At 42.1% G+C, this 20,445-nt stretch overlaps 1 long non-coding RNA gene across 1 annotated transcript in view; it reads left to right on the top strand.

The window, feature by feature from the left end:
• Positions 1-223: 223 nt before the first annotated feature.
• Positions 224-20,445, top strand: part of LOC310707715 — a 38,961-nt gene continuing 18,739 nt past the window's right edge. The window contains exons 1-3 of the long non-coding RNA XR_014526685.1: positions 224-344; positions 14,885-15,077; positions 15,663-15,773. This is a non-coding gene — a long non-coding RNA (uncharacterized lncRNA). The remainder of the gene's footprint in view (positions 345-14,884; positions 15,078-15,662; positions 15,774-20,445) is intronic.

Below are 20,445 nucleotides of genomic sequence, written 5' to 3'. Positions count from 1 at the left end.
CCTCAGCTGGCATGGCCAGTGTTAAGGACCACCGGTTCTCCCTGCCTGCTATAAATGAACACTGCCACCATTTCAGGACCCCGATCAACTAAGAATATTAACTTATTTTCTGGCTACAGCAGTGGGTAAGGAGCACCTTCTGAGCAATCTTCCAGGGATGAGCCAGAAGCAAATGTGGGTAGTGCAACAAGTGTGGATTATGCCTTTGGACATTCTGTTCAGGCAAGCAAGAGGCACTGTTGGAGTTCAAGCCAGACAAAAACACTTGAACAAGGGTTGAAGTAGGGCTGTTGACTGCGATGGCTGGCGGGAAAGGATAACCTGGAGGGAGTCCTGAGGGTCAGGTAATGAGACCTGCATCTTTGAATACCACCCTTTCGTACTTGAGTTGTTCTTTGGAGTTTCAGGGGGACAATTATTTTTTAATGTTACAGTTTGTGTGCTCTTATTTTAATATGTAAGACACCTTTGAGAAATTTTTATTCAGAAAGGTGGCGTATAAAGGTTTTAAATAAATAAATATTCTGTTGCCTTTACCAGCCAAGTAAAGGGATGGGACTGGGCTCTAAATTTTGAAAGTTTTAAAGTGTCTAAACTGAATTTGAAAAGGAATTTTAGTTGCCTGCTGAATCCTAAGTTTCAACATTTTGAAATATTTTCACCTGTGCAAAAGTGGAGGACAAGAAGAGTTGAAAGGCATGGTATTTGACTTCCAATTTTATTTTATTTTATTTTAGCAGAAGTCAACCTGCTTTCTTCTCTTCCTCTTAGACGCACACAGCAACTCCTTTCTCCCTGAACTGTATGCTAATAACCTTTCTTTTTTTTCAATTATACTCCCTATAGAATATCTCTATTGTTTTATGTACGCAAGAAGTGTTGTTAAATTTTAATCTTTCTCGGCTCCACAGCAGGCAACTTAGAATCTCAGCACAACTGTGCATTCACTTCTCCTCTGTACATTCATAAATTCTTGCAATAGTAAAAGCTTCTAAGTAAGTTAAATATCTTTAAATCACCCTCTTCCCCCATATCCTTGCTTGTTTATTTATTTTGCTGCATGCCAGGAGGTTAGTTCCATTTCATTTTAATTTTTATTTATTAAGCGCTCCCTACATGTAGATTGCAAAATCCAAGCCTGTTTTGTTGTGCCTGGATTAGGAAAGCACCACCTGCCGATTTCTCTCCCCTTTCTCATTTGTGTAAAGCTAGGCGGGTGCTACATTATCCCAAAGGCAGACAAGACTTATCTGTCACTTGCAGAACTCGTCTAATGTATGTGTCAAGGCTCTCAAGAACACTGTCTCAGCGATAGAAATATAATGGGTAGGAATATGGATGGGTGGGTATTAAATTAAATGTCAACTCTGACCTTTAGAGGTCAAAGACTCAAAGGCTGGGGATGACAGATGCATTTTTGAAAGTCTTTCAAGAGATTTGACAGTGCACTGCAGAACTAGCTTTGCAGCAATGTGTACTCAGAGGAAAGTCGCTTGAGCTCAATGCAGTCTCTTGGACGGCCTGTTTTCCTGGAAAAGCACACAGACTTCACTGAGCAGAGGCGGTTTTAGGGTGGCACGACTGGTGTGGCCGTACTGGGTGCCACACTGCAGGGGGCACTACAACAATGCTCTAGACGAGAGCATTAGAAGCAGGGGGCTCTCAATCACACATGGCACCACTGAAATTTGAGAACCCATAGTTCGCCAATGAACTGAGAGTACCATAAGCAGATTAGTGAACACTGACACACCTAAGAGGTTGTGCCAACAGGGCTATGTAATGAGGACTGCAGTGTATGGAGTTTTAAATTGTGGGGAAATGCACACACACATGTACCAGAGTATATACTCTCACCACTTTGGCTTTTGGTCTACCTAAAGGTTAAAATCACTGCTTGCACACCAATCTCTGTTTCCATCACCAATAAACCATTGCACTACACTTAAGAAGGCATAACGTGCATGTTCTTTCCTTGATAAAGGTTATCTCAATTTAGAAGAAGAAAAAGTCATGTAATACATGAACAATTTTTGTCTTTTCCAGTAATATCATTCCCAAGAAGTAGAGCTTGTGTCACCTTATGGAATCTCCATGACCTTAAGAGGATGCTATTGCCATCAAAATGCAATATTAATTAGATCAGTTTCAGCATATCTTATTAGATTTGGAACCACTACAAGTAAAGATTGCATGGCTTCAGGCGAAATCTGACAAGCTATCAAATAGGTCAACTACAGAGTCTTCCCTTAGACCACAAGGACTAATGTAATGTTTGATCTTGATGGTGCCTTTTCCACAAGTGCTAATTAGAATAATAGTAATTTCAACCTTCATTTCAAATCTCCACCTTGGTTCAAAGGAAGGCCTTGGTTTGAATCTGTCAGCATACTTCTTAATTATGCAACCTGCTAAAAAGCTGAGCTAATTAGGAATTGCGTATGCCTATAGACACAAGCTGCATCAATGCATTCTCCCAAGGGGCTTTGTCTTTTTTTCTTTCTTTTTTTTTAACAAGATCATTTTCAGCTATAATTGGGCAAGCACACACAAAAAGTGGTAAATAGGAAATTAGCAAACATTTAAGGCACACTAAGGAGCTAAACAGATTGTGTGGTGGAGGTAGGAGAATCTGTGCTGTTTAAAATGATTTAAGATAACTAAACCATCAAGTGAGAAATGATCATAATTCTCAATTGCGGTTTTTAAGGAAATAGGTATAGAAAATGTTTTGTTTTGTTTTTTTAACCAGGGAAATGATGGCACGTGTTACTGCAGCAGACATAACATGCCTGTGCATTTTATCATCCAAACAAGGATTTGGCAGAGGAGGGATTTCACTTTTTATTCTGAAACAATGTATTTAATTAAATCCCATTGAAATTAATACAATTCTGAGCCAAAGGGTTTCATACACTACAGATGTGCTCTAGATCCATCTGACCCAAATTACAGTCTTGGAGTGTTCGTAGTGCACAGAATCTTCCCAGATTCTTCTTTCTATCTTCTAGCAAGAGGTTTAAGTGCATATTGGATTCTTGATTATAATTTGCTAAGAAGCTGTTATGCTGTGAAGAGAAACTGTGTTCTACCAAAGCAGCTCTGCTCAACAGGGCTTTTTATCTCCTATTTGCAAGAACAACATCTTTCCTTTACAACCACCATAATAAAAAAGTCTTCATTTCCACTAGCTAAGAATGTGTGTATTTAACTGATTATGCTGCTTATCAGGACCTAGGTCCTTTCAAAGAGTCTCACAATCAAAAATTATTACAAACACAATGAATGACGTTACCAATCTAATCATAGGAACCACATAGCAATTGGAAATATTTAAAAGCTTAAAAGCTAGCATGGCAGCCTAAAAACAAAAATAGCACGGGGGAAACCCACCCCAAAATAGCAAATATAATTATTGCCAGCCTTTACCATCAAATATACTAGTAATAAAAACAAGTTTAAAAACACCCCAGCTACATAATCAAAGGGGGAATGAAAAAGAAATGTCTTTAGGACCTACCTAAAATAATATAGAATGGGACAAAGTATGTCTTCAGGTGGTCCTTGATGGTGGCAGAAGCAAGAGTGTGCTTTCTTCCTGCTCCTCAGTCCCACTTACAAAGCAAAGATTGTGACTTCCTGATTGGTACAAATGTATAAAACAAACATATAGAATCATACTTGCCCATTTTTTGCATGTATCTCTACAGCGACTTTCCAGAGGTTGGTTGTGTTTGTTCTTTGTTATCTTCAAAAGAATTAAAAAAAATAAAAAGTGAATATTGTGAAATGCATTTTTTTAATAAGAACACAAAGTTAGAAGACCTTTCCTGCTGCTTATCCCCTATTATTTGTCCATCACCCACTTTGGGCTTCATTTAGTTATCACAGCTAGTGGCCCCTGATAAACTTCTCCCATTCCTTTCTAAAGGCATCCATAGAACAGGGATGACATTGTATGTCTATCAAGCCCCTTATGCATGTCCTGGGTAGCTGATATGATGTAGCAGTTAAATATCCAGAAAGTCTTGAAACTTCAGCACAGGAAGTCTTGTTGTTGTTGCTGTTGTTGCTGTTGCTGTTGTTGTTGTTTTGTATTTTAAACAAATCAGGAGTTGATAAATTATTCAGCCAGAATGAACCTTGCCAGCGCCCCCCTTGAACACAAAGCAAATTTGATTCAAGTTAAATGTGTTTTTGACTAATGGTTTCTGCCTGCATGATTTATCAGTGTAATGTGGACAGGGTATGGCAGCAGATTGGTACGGATAATTTTTGCATTTCTAGGCTTACGTTCTGCATGCCTAAGTATGGAAGTTTAGGGAATGATACATTTTAAAAAGATTGCCCAACTGGGAGGGGGGTTGATGGCGTTCCTTGGTTGGAGGGAATATGTGTGTCTTCCTCCCCCACCTTCCCTGAAAAGCAATAAAGGAGAGCGATTTCTTCTGTTTTCCTCAGCAGTGGAACCCATCTGTGGACTTGAGATTTGAAAAATCAGAAAACACATTAGAGTTAAGCGAGACTATTAAATTACAAACCACGAAAAAACTTGTCATGCAGTACCATACAGAGAGGTACTGATGCACTTGTGCATTCATTTAAACAAGACATTAGACCACCGGCAAAGCTGTACAACTCCAATATAAGAGACACTACGCTCTGCAAACCTAAAGAAATTAGCAGCACTTTGACTACAACTGAGGCCTCACATCTGGGGCCAAACTGGACAAGGCAATGGGAAATCTGCAAATGAATCACTGGAAAGTTCTTTTAAAAAATAAATGCAGCTGCTGAAATCCACCCACACACACACACAAAAATGGTCTGCAGCACAGGAGAAAGGGAGTTAAGCCTTTTTTTCCACTCCAAATATCCCCCTATGAAGCTTCTTTTTTCTAGATCCTATGCTGCAGCCTTGATCTAAACAAATTTTAAATTAAAAAAGAAATATTAAAATTGGAGATCCAGTCAGGCCTCCCCCAGCTTCACATCCAGTTTTGCCTTAACTCTGAGGTGGCAAACCTACATCTAGGCAGAGCCACTTCAGAATATCGGTGGGACAATCAGATAGAATACATCTCCGTACCAAAACAAAAAACATCCATGTAGAAAATAGTGTTTCAAGGAGTACGGTTCTAATCAAGTTTCTTCACAATATCCTATATTTCTACAAGCATAGAGGTTTTTTGAATGAAGGAGCATTCAATCCTTCTAGCCGCTCTTTGAGGCGAGGCAGCTTAGACACTGTGCTCAGAGAGAGCCATTAAACTTGGGCCAGGGCACCCAGCAAACTCCAGATCTCAAAAGCTCATTCAGGAAAACATAAAGCACTACAATTTCAAAGTGATACATTTTATTGAATTTATTGAGGCTCCAATACTTTGGCTACCTCATGAGAAGAGAAGACTCCCTGGAAAAGACCCTGATGTTGGGAAAGTTTGAGGGCACAAGGAGAAGGGGACGACAGAGGACGAGATGGTTGGACAGCGTTCTCGAAGCTACAAACATGAGTCTGACCAAACTGCGGGAGGCAGTGGAAGACAGGAGTTCCTGGCGTGCTCTGGTCCATGGGGTCACGAAGACTCGAGCACGACTAAACGACTAAACAACAACATACCCAAAAGTCTCAGAGCAGTTTATATGGTTTCAGTATGTATTTGTTTAAACACATGGGACAAACACAGGTACAGTGGTACCTTGGGTTAAGAACTTAATTCGTTCTGGAGGTCTGTTCTTAACCTGAAACTGTTCTTAACCTGAAGCACCACTTTAGCTAATGGGGCCTCCCGCTGCTGCCGTGCCGCTGCTGCGTGATTTCTGTTCTCATCCTGAAGCGAAGTTCTTAACCCGAGGTACTATTTCTGCGTTAGTGGAGTCTGTAACCTGAAACATCTGTAACCCGAGGTACCACTGGATATAGATAAGTTTAAAGTGTGTACCCCAAAATATAATCATCCGGTGCTTCCAGGTGACCTGGTTACTAAGCATTCATCCCGATTTGTTTGCAGGAAGATTAGATGATGTTGACTATTTAATGAACATTATCTTTGAGTTGTTTGCGGAGAGGCTAGATGATGTTGCATCAAAGCAAGTGTTACACCACACTATCCAATGTGTTTTTCCAATTGCTTTCCTTATCACAAGGAAGCATGTTGGGCAGAAGCAGGTTTGTTTGTTTCCCACCTTTTCTCCAAGGAGCTCAAGGCTCAGTACATGGCTCTCCCCCTCATCATTTAACCCACACAACATGTCTGTGAGGTAGGTTAGGCTGAGAGTCAGTGACTGGCCCAAGGTCATCCAGCGAGCTTTATGGGCTGAGTAGGTATTTGAACTTTTGTCTTTCAGCGTCTTGTCAAACTCTTCACCACTGCATTCATCCCAATTCGTCCCGCTGGGTTATGGTGCAAGGGCTCCAAATCACCTTTCATCGTGATACCTGAATTGGCCAGTATGTGATTGACTTTCACCTGAAAATAAAACCGTCTGGAAGCGGCTATACAGGTCATTGGGGAGCTGTGGTTGGCTGCAGCTTCCTAGTGTAGAATTTGCTAAGTTTGCCTGTGTACAACATGCAAAACAGCCCCTGAGGAGCTGCCAACACATAATAGATGGGTTTAATGGGCTTAAAATGCAGCTGAAGTTATTTGATAGCCACTGATACTTTAGCTTATGGTTGTACATACAGGAGCCAAAGTAAAGTAACATTGAACCATTTGTATGCTGATCTAATCAAATGTGAAATAAGGCTGGTATACAATCGCATCTCCCACCCCACCCCCAACCGCTTCAATTTCAATCCTTATTTTGCTTTGGTCTCATGCTTTCTATCTGGAGTAAAATAAATGTCCATCCGACACAAAGGTCTGCATAGAAAACTTGTTTTTCTCTTCATTCATTGTAACTAACGGGAGCCCTTCACTCTGCCTGAGCCCAGTCGATCAGATAAAAAAAGACTACATTGATTTTCCAGAAAAGAAAACATTTAAAAGTTCTGTTATCCTGAGCCTTAAAAAAAAAATCACTGTGAGTTTCTATTTTCTCTATCTCTGTCTGGCCTGTCAGATCTTATAATAAAATAAATGGGCAAGGGGAAAAAGGTTCTCTCAACCTCTCAAAAACTTTAACAAACCCAAGGAGTGTCATAGGGCCAGAGGGTGGGGGGAGGCAGGGAAGCTTAGTGTGGTGCTAGAAATTTGCTCTTGTGACATGGCTGAAACGTCACTCTGAAACAGAGAGGCTATAGCAAATATCACAGAGGTAATAAATAAATAAAGCTTACAACCGCAGCAACAAAATGCTCTCATGGCTGGATTGAAATTGATTTTGTATTGCGGTGCAAACCTAGCAATAACGGTATGTGTTTCTTGTTGTCTGAACAGCTGATATTGCTTCTGTCTCTTGTCAAGCTAGATGTTGCCCCTTGTTCCATCAGTGGCCCAACCTTAGCAACCCACCTGTCAAATTGGTGCATCGTCATCTTGTGCATAGTCATAAGCGTCTTTTCTTCATGCTGACCTTAGAGAACTCATCAGCATGGACCCCAAGGACTGCCTTAAAGCTCTGTCTTTTGTGTTTTTGACATGGCACCTATATAGCATAGAAACTTGCCCTGCTTCCCATGGTCAGCTTCTTCCCAGTTAGCTGATTGCTGATCTGTGCCAGTGGTTTTCAACCAGTGAGCTGTGGCACCCTGGGGTGCCTTGAATGATGGTCAAGGGTGCTGCGGGCAAACCTGGCCTCTGTCCCTCTTTCCTTCCCTCCCTCCTCTGATGCCTTCTCACATCTCTGCCTCCCAAAGGCTTGCACAGCTGTTTGTGGCAGCAGCCCTGTCTACATGCTCCGCAGGTGAATGATGGCTCTGGGTTGTGGCATGTGTTACATCAGTACAGTCAATTACAACATGCTTTACTTCCTAGAGTGGACAGAGGCAGGGGAAGTGTAACTTTCCTGTTCCTCCTGTAAGTAACTCAGCAGATGAGTGTGACTCTATAAAAGCAGTGTCCCGCAGCCATTTTGTCTCTGTTCGATTCAACTCCCAGTTAAGTCTCATCCATTTTGCTGTCTGCTGGCTCTCAGCCAGCAGCACTTGGGCCCATAAAAGATGTAAGCCACATTATATGTTTGTAACCTGAAGCTTAAAGCCTACCTTCTAGGATGTGTACTGTGAACAACTTGTGAGTAAACTTCTTGTTATACTTTTAAAGACAGGATCGTGAGTCTTTATTAAGAGGGAGAAAAGGGCACACCAGGAGTAATCCATCTGGGCAAACCAAATTGGATTAGTCGTCTTGTAAAGATTCAAACGAATCTATCAACTAGCTTCTGTGAATATAGAGGGGATTCGCTATGCTACATCACTCACTAGCATGAGCGAAGGAAGGATAATACCTAACAAATATTTCCTTGCCTATTATCCTAAACATACCTACAGGGCCGCTGGTTGCCAGGAGCTGAAGCAGCCTTGGAGTAAGCAAGCAAACAGGCAAGGGAGCCCAGCCAGCCTGTCAGTCCTCCAGCCCTTGCTCTTGGGAATGGACAGACAAGTGGGAGGCCAGGCAGGCAGGCAGGCAGGCAGGCGATGCACTGGCCTTTCTTGTGCTTGCTGTGTGCAAGGCCTGCCTGGGAGCTGAGTGTTTTTCCACCATGCAGGCCTGGCAGCGCCTGCTGTTGCCACTGCTGCTTCCCAAGGTAAGGTGCTGTCCTCACATTCACCTTTGGCCTGTCTCCATTGGGCTGGGGGCATCCTATTCTCAGGTTTCTTTGGGGCAATGTGAGGAAGTACCAGTCTTTGGGGCAGGGTGGGAAGCTCAGAGACCAGGCGCAGCGGCAGCAGCTGCCGAGGGCACTCCCAGGGAGAGGGGAGGAGGCTGAGGGAACACTCCACAAGGGAGGGTGTTCAAAAAGGGGTGAGAGGCTGCCACCTCTGCAGACAAGGGGTTCTAACTAGGTTCCTGAGCTCCACAGGGGTGCCGCAGAAAGAATGTAGTTGGTCAAGGGAGATATGGACTCAGAAAGGTTGAAAACTTCTGATCTATGGCATTGTTGTTATCTATGACTACTTTCATGATTCCAATTCATCCCCAGACAGCATAGGGCAGCTCACCAAGAAAGATCAAAGCCAAGAGTAAGCCCTACATTAATCTACAAACCACCAGACAAAACCTCCAAGAAAGCAGGAATGTATCAGTCCAATTCAACTAGATGGCCCATAGATGGACAATGATTATGCAGGCAGCCAAGTGTTCCTTTTATGGTTGTGGTGGGGAACGCCAGGCCCTCTTGCCTTCTCTATCTGGCTCCCTCTCACACAACCACCCAACTTTCTCACTTTCTCTCTCTCTCGCTCTCGCTCTCGCTCTCTCCCACAAATACACGCACACGTCCACAGCATAAATGGCCAAATCTGTTTCTCCCAACTTGTAACCTGATGAAGCTTCTCCCATTCATCTTGCACCCTGTCACCGGTTTTTCATTGCTTCCCCCACAGAGTTCAAGACATTGTACACAAAAATTGTGTAATAAAACAAGGCAATTGACGAAGACCTTTCCGTACACACATGGTTCCATACATTACCTTCTGGGTTTCCCTCACCTTCATTTCTTAATAATATTTTTCTTTTTTTTGTGAAATAGCCTGACAATGTCTTGGTAACTCTGATATTAGTATACATTACAAATGCATTCTGGAAAACAACAACTCCAAAAAAAGAAGTCTATAAATAACCACTGGTCCTCTATCATTTACATCAAAGACTAGAATTTTATTAAGCAGAGACAAAAAGACTTACGGCTTGCTCCAATATACACACAGGCATTTTTCTTAATTATTCCCGAAGTTTCAAACACCATCCTTCTCAATTTCCCTGGAGTATACAGACAAGAAGCAGCAACTTTTCTTTTCTCTCTTAAAGAATTATTCCTGGCTTTTCATCTAGTATCAGCATCAGTGTCTCTGCATGCTGGTTCTTCCTATTTCCTATATTCTCTGGGGGAAATGGTATAATGGCATTGTGCTGAATACGTTAATGGGACAAATATGCTGTTTTTAAATGAATGCTCAACTGCAATGAAAACCAACAAGCTCTCCTAACAATTTGCACCCACAAAAATATGTTTCCAGCATTGCCCACTTAGCTCCAAGTAAACCCAAGATTTGTCATAGAATGACCTCTTGCTCTTCCTCAGTCACGTCCAGCTCAAACTCAAAATGAGGCCTACCTTTCACCCCTCTTGCTAGCCTTTCCTAAGGGTGCCATATTTCAAAAAGTAAAATCCCTGACACCCGCAAAGTTGTTGAGTTTTAGGAAGCATCCAAAATTCTTGAGCTTTTATGAGGAAACCTAACCCAATCACTAGTCCCAAAATAGTTATTTATACCAGAAAGCTAGGACATGTCAGGAATTTTCATGACATATGGCAAGCCTAGCCTTTCCTGACAGTCACCTACAAACTGTATGTAACACACACACAAATACAAGCAAAAAAACAAAAGAAAACTGAGAGGGGTGAGGGGGGGACAATAGAAGAGCTCTCTCGCAGACAGACAAGCAGGCCAGCCTACCTGCCTGCCAAACTGACTGCATAACTTGAAGACACATTTTTATGTCCAGAAGCATTATTATGAACGTAAGCAGCTGTCTTATACTGACTCAGACAAATGGTCTGTCTGGCTCAATATTGTCTACATTGCTGGCAGTGGCTCCCCAGGGTTTCAGACAGGAATCTCACCAACCCTACCTGGAGATGCCAGGGATTGAACCTGGAACCTTCTGAATGCTCTACCATTGAGCTATATCCCTTCTCCTTCATTCAAGTTCCAGAGCCAGGCAGGCATAATGAGGGAGCCAGTAGGAGAGTCATCCTGCCATCTACTCACTTCCCACCTTCAGGTGTACAGGTTTTGTGTTTGTTTGTTTGTTTGTTTGTTTGTTTGTTTGCTTGCTTGCTTTCTTGCTTGCTTGCTTTTGCTTGAATAGCAGGATGGATGGATGGAATTATAAGGGGAGGGAAAGGGCTTTGCAAGCATTTGTAGGCAACACTTAAATATCCCTTGAGAAGCAGGAGTATTTCTTCATATCTGCTTTTCTCCTGTGCTTTGCTGAAGGCCAACTTGGAAGAGCATAGCTAGAAAACAAGATAAAAGATCTGTCCTATAAACCAGTCTGTGTGAGTCCTTTATCTTAATAAAAGATGATACCAACAGTCCTTCTGGACTGATTTTTCTTCCTTTCTTCCTTTTTACAACTAGCGGTCATGGCACATGAAATAAAGCTGCCAGCAGCCATGGCCTTTTCAGACAGAAGGAGCCTGTCTGAGGAATGGCCCACTGGAAGCCAAGAGTTTGAGCTCTATATAAACCTGGCCCTGCACGAAGAAGTGAGACTTATCTTACTAGGAGCTGGATAGAAATAGATGTACTAGTGTGGAGCTAAGCACTGCTTCAACATTGCCGGTTCTGATTATAGCTTTGGATGCCAACTGCTTCCCAGAATACATTGAAACAGTGGAGAGAGAGAAATAAGAAGGACAAGGGTTAGATTCTTTTGTCACACCTTAGGAATTTTGATGGCCACATGTAATTTTGGAGACTTGGATGGTCCCCTGATCAACAAAGAACTGAGTATAGCGCAGTGGATCACAAGCTGTAAAGCAAGAGTGCAGTCTTACTTTATAGCTTGGGTAACAGACACTTCCAAAACCATGCAAAAATCTCAAATGAGTAAAGGTAATAAGGGGAAAGCCACATAAGGCCATCCCTACCATTAGGCGCAGTATGTAGCATCCGTCACCTCAGGTGGCAGATGCTAGGAGGTGAAGACAGAACTGTGCCTGCTATGTAGTCTGCCCATAGGAAGAGGTGACTGTTAATATTGTTTTCTATCTGTTTCTCATAATTTCAATCTTAAATTCAGATCTCCATATTTCCACTTCATTGTCATTTCTTAAAAAAAACAAAAACTCCTCACTAAAATTCACCAGCATTTTAATGTGAATTTCTCCCAATCTGTGTATGCAATTTTGCTTAATATACATATTTTTGCAGAAAAAAATTCCCTTTAATGTTGTGCACCGCACTGGGATATTTTGATAAAGGGCAGTAAATATTTTTTTGGAAAAAAAATAAAAATACTACTGTGCATTTTGTATCCCATTTTCTTTTTTTATATATAAATAATTTTTATTAATTTTCCAACATACATTTATAATATCCAATCTAAATTTATCACATATTTTCTCTTTTGGACTTCCTTCAGCCTCTCTAACAATCATCCATTATTCAATTTTTTAATTACACATTTCCTAATTTTTATATTGCATTTTATATACCTTCACCCTCTTATTTTTCTTCAACACAATATTCCTCAAACATTCACAGAGCTTCTTGAAATCCCACTAGCTTTCTTTGCTCATCACATATACATTTCAAATAATCTGAAAATTTCCCCCAATTTCAATAATATATGCATTCATCGGCACACTTCACCCCGGTATGTGTATTCTTGTACACATTACTTGGGTGGAAAACCGTACTGCAAAATATGGGGGAATGCACATTTTGAAGGATGGCTGTGTTTTGGTTCATGGACTGTCACAGAAAGTGCAATTTTTTTGGGTTTGCCTTTCACTGTGAACTAAATTGAATTTCTTCCCCATCCTTATCTGCCATGAGCCCCATAAGCTAGTCTGTTGCATTCAGCTGTGGTGGATGACGTTGTTCCATTATCAGTGAAATTCAATTGCTAGTACAATTGTCTTCTATACGTAGAGTGGGAGGGGGTACCATTTTGTCCTTTGCTTTAGGCAGCAAAACTTTCTGGGCTGTGTATTAATGAAACAGGCTAAAGCAACTGTATCAATTATAGCACCTATATACTCAGCATTCCGCACAACAGCATTCATAGCTACTAAGCTGTACTTCTGACCTATAGACTTCAGCTCCCCCCCCCAAAAAAAATGCTAAGGAACATGTTCCTTCCCATCCTTTTTTAGCTCCCCCCCCCCCCCCGGGTAAGTGAGTCTAACTACAAATGTTCTTAATTACACAGCAGAGCATCACTAAACCATTTTAATGCCTTTGAAAACCATTGCAAATTGCTGGACTTTGTGAACCAAAAAGGAATCGCAAATTTAAAAAGTGAGGCGGGGGGAGGGCACAGTAAAAAGCTGAGCTTATGCAGCATAAAATGTACTTTGTTCGTTTCTTTGACAAGTCTAGTTTATTTTTAATTATTCATAATACTTCACGGTACACTAATACATGCTCTGGAGTATATTAGTATAAGTGATGAAATTTTTGTAATACAAGACTGCACTACAAGCTTTCTGGCATTAAATCTTAGCCAAGTCCATGGGGGGTATTTTTGTGTGCGAATTAGCTAAGTGCAGATTATCAAGGTACTAATGGAAATGTCTGAGCATTTGTTAAATGTTGCCTTGTTAATATCCGAAAGCAATGCGTTCTGTGGGCTAATTAAAAGGAAGAAAAATTTTCTCTAACATTACTGCAACACTCCGTGTGTGTGTGTGTGTGTGTGTGTGTGTGATATTAAATGTTCTTTGGCTTGCTTTCTCATCACATTACTAAGACGTGATTCATCAGAGAAGCCCTTGGAGGCTTCTGTACATGGCAAGCTCTGCTATCCATGTGAAGCAGCTTGTCATGTGGATCCAGTGATTTTTAGCATGGCATCACTCAAAAGTCACACACATACTCAAAATCCCACAACAACACCCCCCCCCCAAGGTTTCAGTTCACATGGAGAAAAGTGCTGAGGTCTGCTAGCTTTTCGCTTTTCTCTTAGCATGTCTTCTCAGTACACCAACAGAGAATAACTGGCTATGGGTTTCCTCATTCCATCACCTGTGTTCTCGGTGGAGATGGCTGAGACTGAATCTGAGACTTTCTATATTCAAAACTGATGCTCCATAACTGACCCTTGATATTGTTGAATGTAGTTTAAAAGACCATTGCTCCTCCCTCAAAATGTTCTAGTAGAGCTATCCAGATAGAAACAGCAAATGTCAATGGTACCCTCCCAGTGAGAGTTGGTGAGAGCTGAGACCATAAAGAAGGCTGGACCACAAAGAAGGCTGACCGCCAAAGAATTGATGCTTTTGTATTATGGTGCTGGAGGAGACTCTTGAGAGTCCCATGGATTGCAAGAAGATCAAACCTATCCATTCTGAAGGAAATCAGCCTTGAGTGCTCACTGGAAGGACAGATCCTGAAGCTGAGGCTCCAATACTTTGGCCACCTCATGAGAAGAGAAGACTCCCTGGGAAAGACCTTGATGTTGGGAAAGATTGAGGGCACAAGGAGAAGGGGACAACAGAGAATGAGATGGTTGGACAGTGTTCTCGAAGCTACCAACATGGGTTTGACCAAGCTGTGGGAGGCAGTGGCAGTGGTCACAAAATGTCGGACACGACTACACAAGAACAGCAACCCTCCCATCACATGCTAGATGGTCTCTTCCAGTACATTCTGCATGAGAAGTGACTGTATGATTTAGCAGGCAGCTTCCAGATCAGTTTGGAGTTAGATCATGCAGTAGGACATGAGCCTGTCTCAGTTGCTGGAATTTGGGGCACTAGTTCCCAACCCTGTTTCAAATATAGTTATCTTTAGAATCCTCAGCTCAGAGCAGATAACCCAAGACCACAACAATTCCCAAATACCAGTGCCTGCAGCCTTTATTGATTCTATAAATTAAGCTCTTCAGGATGGTGGTGATTCAACACAAACACATTTTTGCTCCAGCACTGGCCTCTGCCCACTCATGCTGTCAGCAGGAGGAGAGCGTAAACCCAAGTGGATGCCATGGTAATTTGGAAATCTTGCTTATACAACATTGTACCAATTTGCTTTCTTTGTTTACAGCTGACTTTGCTCCAGCAGGGATCACAAGATGTTTTTTGCAGTGTGAGAGCTGGGGAAAAAAGGTTCATATGAGCAGAGGAAATGGGACAAGAAGGAGAGGAGAAATAGAGAGAGAGAAAAGGAGGGCAAAGAACAACTTGAAAGTGAAGTAGAAAATGACACAAGACTTATTCCAATGCAAGACAAAAGACAGGTTAGTTTTTACATCGCCAATTTCAGATAGATAGCTAGATAATCACAAAGTTATCTTTGCCAAAATGACCAAGTTTGGATTCTTACGAAGATCCCCAATTTATCATAAAACCAACATATCTAAAATTGAACGTCGGACTTGTTGAGACTGTAGTAGTTCAAAATGTTCAAGACAATGCAGAAAATGAAGCAAAGAGAGGTCCTTTTTAACAGCCCTGTGTGGCACCTTTAAAACAAACCAACTCCGGCCTTAATCCCCATGGACTTCAGAGGAGGCTTTATTGTAAGAGAAGAGACTTCATCAGGCAAGGCCTCCTTCCACCTGCCTTGTCCCACCCTCTAGTCTCTGCTTCTCAATTTGTATTGTATTATTTTATGTACTGTGGCTTGCCATTGTGTTATTGATTATAGTTTAGAAATTATTTCTTGTAAGTGTTGAGTGGATTTCTGTTTAACTTTTATATGTTGATATTGTTATTTTGTACTATTCTAATAATTGTTGAATGTTACTTTTTGATGTAGGTTGCTTATTTTAAAGTTTTGTTTTATTATCACATTTTTGTATTGCATTAGATTGTTACTTCAGCTTGTAAACCGCCTTGAGTATTGTAAGATAGAAAGACGGTATACAAATAAAAAATGATGATGATGATTGTGACATGAACCTACAATAGACATTGTGACAGCAATGACTAAGGTAAGACAATTAAGTGCTAAGCATCAATAAATTTGCAATGTATAATTGTCTGCTATTCCTTTGCAAAGAAAGAGGATAGGGAGAAAACTAGAGCAGGTAGGGAGGGGCAAACAACTTTTCTCCCAGTGGAGGCACTACTGTGACAGCAACAGTGAGGCACTTTTCAGTTTAGTTAGGTTTCAGTTTAGTTAGGTGATAATTATTTGTGAAACTACAGCATCTTTGCAAGGAGGGAGGAAACCAGAACAACTTGTCTGTGGTCTCACTGACCATGCCTAGCAGGTTCAGTGACTGCCAACTGCCAATAGCTAGGGCATCAAAAGTTGGAAGTGGCCTGCGCCTCTTGTCTGCACAAGAAGGGAAAGCAAAATTCCCAAGATGGAAGAACCCTTGGGCCATGTTCAGGAATCCTGTTTGAAAAACACTAGGCTAAAATAAGCCAAGAAAATGTTTTTCAATCCTAAAAAAAGCAATCCACCATTTGTATTAAAGGCAATCAACCAATTACAAGCTCATCGTTCTGTTTTGATTTCTCCCAATTTCTCCTTTTTCCACTCTTTCCACTCTTTAGTTTTGCACATTTCCACATAAGTTTGCATTGTTTTAAAAAAAGGAAGTCCTCATAAAAATCATGTGTTGCTTCAGAAAGTGCAATTTAGGTTGCTTTTTCCTTTAAATTAGATCTAAACATTAGGAAGAACTTCCTGACAGTAAGAGCTGTTCGACAGTGGAATTTGCTGCCAAGGAGTGTGGTGGAGTCTCCTACTTTGGAGGTCTTTAAGCAGAGGCTTGACAACCATATGTCAGGAGTGCTCTTATGGTGTTTCCTGCTTGGCAGGGGGTTGGACTCGATGGCCCTTGTGGTCTCTTCCAACTCTATGATTCTATGATTCTATGATTCTATGAAGTAGTTTGCATATCACCCCACTTTCTGGACTGTTCTGAAAGTTCAGTATTTGTTCTAAATACTACCAGTTTTCTGCAGAGTATAAGCATCAATTACTAATTGAGGTTTCAAATTGATTTTGGGAAGAGAAGGAATGAGAGAAAGAATGTTTTCACCAAGATATAAACCCAACTTAGAGGCTATCCATATTTTTGCAGCATGAAATTTGGCAGTGGGGGAAAGTGTGTTTCATAAAATATTGTCCTAACTTCAGGATTGAGAGGGAAAGAAGTAGGAAATAATTTTCTAGGCCTGCCAGCTGCCAATTTGCTACTAGTACCAATCCCAAAACAGGAGGTAGAGAATTAGCTCCATCGCCTCTCCCATTAAGGTATTTTGGACCAATATTTCTCATCCCAAAACATGGAGGCCATTTCCCACGGCAATCTATCTCCCAGACACATTGACTTGACTGATGCTTTCCAAATATATTATGGATGGAAGTAAGAGAGATTAGATTGGGAGGGGGGAAGGAACAGAACCTGGGGGGGGGGGAGTATAGGAAGCAGGGGAGGAGTTTGCTTTCCTTTTTGGAGAGAAAATAAATTTCTGCAGCTGCAAATTTATACATTGTGCAAGATGCCATATCTAATTCCAACTTATAGCATGATTTACATGACCCACAGCACATTTATGGGAGACAGCCAGCTTTTTCATGCCTTTGATTTTGGGGCAATTAGTTTTTAAAGCTGAAAGGTTTTTACTGTCCTTGATATAACTTTTGGCAATAAACATATCACATTTTTTTAAAAGCTAAAAAGTGAAATGAGGAAGGGGAGTTTGAACATGGATGCTCTTAAGCAAATCGCTTTCTCTGCAAAGCGTTGCAGCTTTTAAATGGCAAATCAACTAAATAAAAAGGAAAATATTCTGACAGTTCCCAGCTGAACTGCACCAAAGTAGCTGGGGTCTGTAGTCTATACAAGATTTTTTTAAAGTATACAGGCTGCCTTGCTGACACACTATTGTTCACTAGGGATCACCCAAGGGGGTGGGGGAATGGAGCAGTGATTTGATGTCATGAGACACTGACTCTGGCCAAGACAGTATCTCCCACTCTCCCCCTTTCAACACAGTGCATGGAAGCAGATGCCCTTTTGCTACTTCATTCAAAGTTGGCACCTCTTACCCCTAGACATCAGACACATACCCTTAAAATCAGCAATGTTTTCTCCCTTCCTGGTCAGTTCACAATCCTACATCTGCCACTCCTTCCCAGGACAGCCAAAAGATAATACAAAGATACTGTTGCACTGGACACAGAGCTAGCAGGGGACTCAGTCTCTGAGCTTTAATATAGAAAACTAGCTCTCCTAGAATGCAGGCACCCTTTGAAACAATTGCTTTCTGAGAAATGAGCTAGGCTGTTCTTAGCCTGCAGTGTTTTCAGCCAATGAGTGGAGTCAGAGCTATAATTGATTACTTTAGAAACTTATGAGTTCCACATTGCTTATAGAGAAGACCCCCCCCCCAAGTGGCTTCAAATGAACCAGATATCCCTCTCTCCAAACAATGTTGTAGAAGGTTTATTTTGAGGCTAAGGGCTCATCTACACTTACCTTTTAGCTGGTTCTTTCCAGGCACAGGTTGTGTTTTAAAGCTCTGTGTCTTAGCAGTGGCGAAGCCACATGGTCCAGCACCAGGGGCGGAAAGAAGCAGGTACGTGGCTGGCGCACATCCCAGGGGCATGGTGCACCACCCGCAGGGACGGGGCGCCCAGCGTGATGGGGGGTGCACGGCATGTGTCTGGGGGTGGCCGTGATGGTACTCCCCTCCCCAATGGTGCCGGGGGGCGGTGCGCTCCCCCCGCCCCCACCCAGTTCCTCCGCCAGTGTGTCTTAGCAGTTTTGTTTTTTCTCTTCCCCACGAAAACCCAGCAGGCTCAGTATGGTTGATGCTCCTCCTTTTAAAAAATAATCTATTTTAGGCTCCAACACTTCAAAGAGGCTAGGGTAATATAGTAGTGGCTGCAGTTGCATTTGTTTCCCCCAGAGCTGCAAAGCACCAGGCTTCCTACAGCCAACCATCCCCATTGCCATCTCTTCACCCCTATTAAACTCATGGCGGTGGGAGGGACAAGGTGGCATTGGAGAGCTCCATAAATGCAGTGCTTGGTCATCACCCCCCCCCCAAAAAAAACTTGGCATCAGCCCTAGAAGAGTGCATATCACATAAGAAAAACCATGCGTCTGTCACCAAACAAGGGCATGGGAGAGAGAGATTATTATTTGGGAAGGAATATGAAACTTGTAGGGACACGGGTGGCACTGTGGGTTAAACCACAGAGCCTAGACTTGCCAATCAGAAGGTCGGTGGTTCAAATCCCCACAACAGGGTGAGCTCCCGTTGCTCGGTCCCTGCTCCTGCCAACCTAGCAGTTCGAAAGCACGTCAAAGTGCAAGTAGATAAACAGGTACCGCTCCGGCAGGAAGGTAAACAGCGTTTCCGTGCGCTGCTCTGGTTCACCAGAAGCGGCTTAGTCATGCTGGCCACATGACCTGGAAGCTTTCTGCGGACAAACGCCGGCTCCCTCGGCCAATAAAGCGAGATGAGTGCCGTAACCCCAGAGTCGGTCACAACTGGACCTAATGGTCAGGGGTCCCTTTACCTTTACCTATGAAACTTGTAAGCATTCTCTTTCCTATGTGTGGATCATGATTGTTCTTTTTGTAATACGATTCACATCTGCTTTCATGTGTGGATATCAAAGTGCATGGGCCTTAAACAGCAATGCTTCCTTCATTTTTTTTACACCCAACTACCTGGGTCAGCATTCCCCGATCTGGTGCACTCAAGATGTTTTGAACTGCAATTCCCATCATCATTAACTACTGCTTGCTAGCTAGGCCTGTGGAATTCTTCAAAACATCTGGAGGGCACCAGGCTGGAGAAAGCTGACCAATGTGCAAATAAATAAGAGTGATTTATTTTTCTGAAAACCAAGGTGTGTTGTTTATGAACATTGAAATGGCTAAAGCTCAACAATGGAAACTGAAACCTATCGGGATGAGATGTGAGACTATATAATTGCAGGTTAGATGGTATTATTCAAGCCTCCCTGAATGCTAGGATATCTGACTGGCAGCTCTGTCATTTTCACCTTGACATCTTCTCCACCCCTTCCATTTACAACACTTCTTCAGATTTGATGGTATCTTTCATGCAACCATATAAACTAAGAGACTTAGAAAACCAGCCTTTCTAAAAGGAAAACAATAAATGGCTACAGGCAAATAAAATTCAAGATAACTGAAATCAAAGGCACCAGAAGAGTAAGCCTATTTCTGATATGTAAAGAGCATAAGGAGAACATAGAGAGAGAAGCAGGAATGTGGTGGCAGACCCACTAATTCACTAGATTGAGCTGCTCTAGGTATGGCAAGCACCTGGGGAAGTTTGTTGAGGTGCCTCACATATTCAGGGATGGATATCAACCCCTGCCATTTTATGCACATTGTATACTTACCCTGTGTGAATCCTAGCTGCTGAGGGATAGAGGATCGTTCAACTCATCCTTCAAAAGCCTGGTGCCTTCCAGAAGTCCTTGTTGGGGTTGATGGAAGTTGTCGTCCAAAACATCAGGAGGGCAACAGGACAGTGAAGCTTCAGTTAGCCAATGCAATGTTGGCAATATTGCCAGCTTAGATGACACACAGGAGACAACTGAGCCATGATACCTTCCCATCCCATTTGCTCACCTGTCTGGCGTATTTTGTCCTCTCATCC

The sequence above is a fragment of the Podarcis liolepis genome, assembly GCF_965112155.1.
Source record: "Podarcis liolepis genome assembly, chromosome: 5".
NCBI lineage: Eukaryota > Metazoa > Chordata > Lepidosauria > Squamata > Lacertidae > Podarcis > Podarcis liolepis.
The sequence above is the reverse complement of the archived record's forward strand: the minus strand, read 5'-3'. Positions and strand labels throughout refer to the sequence as shown.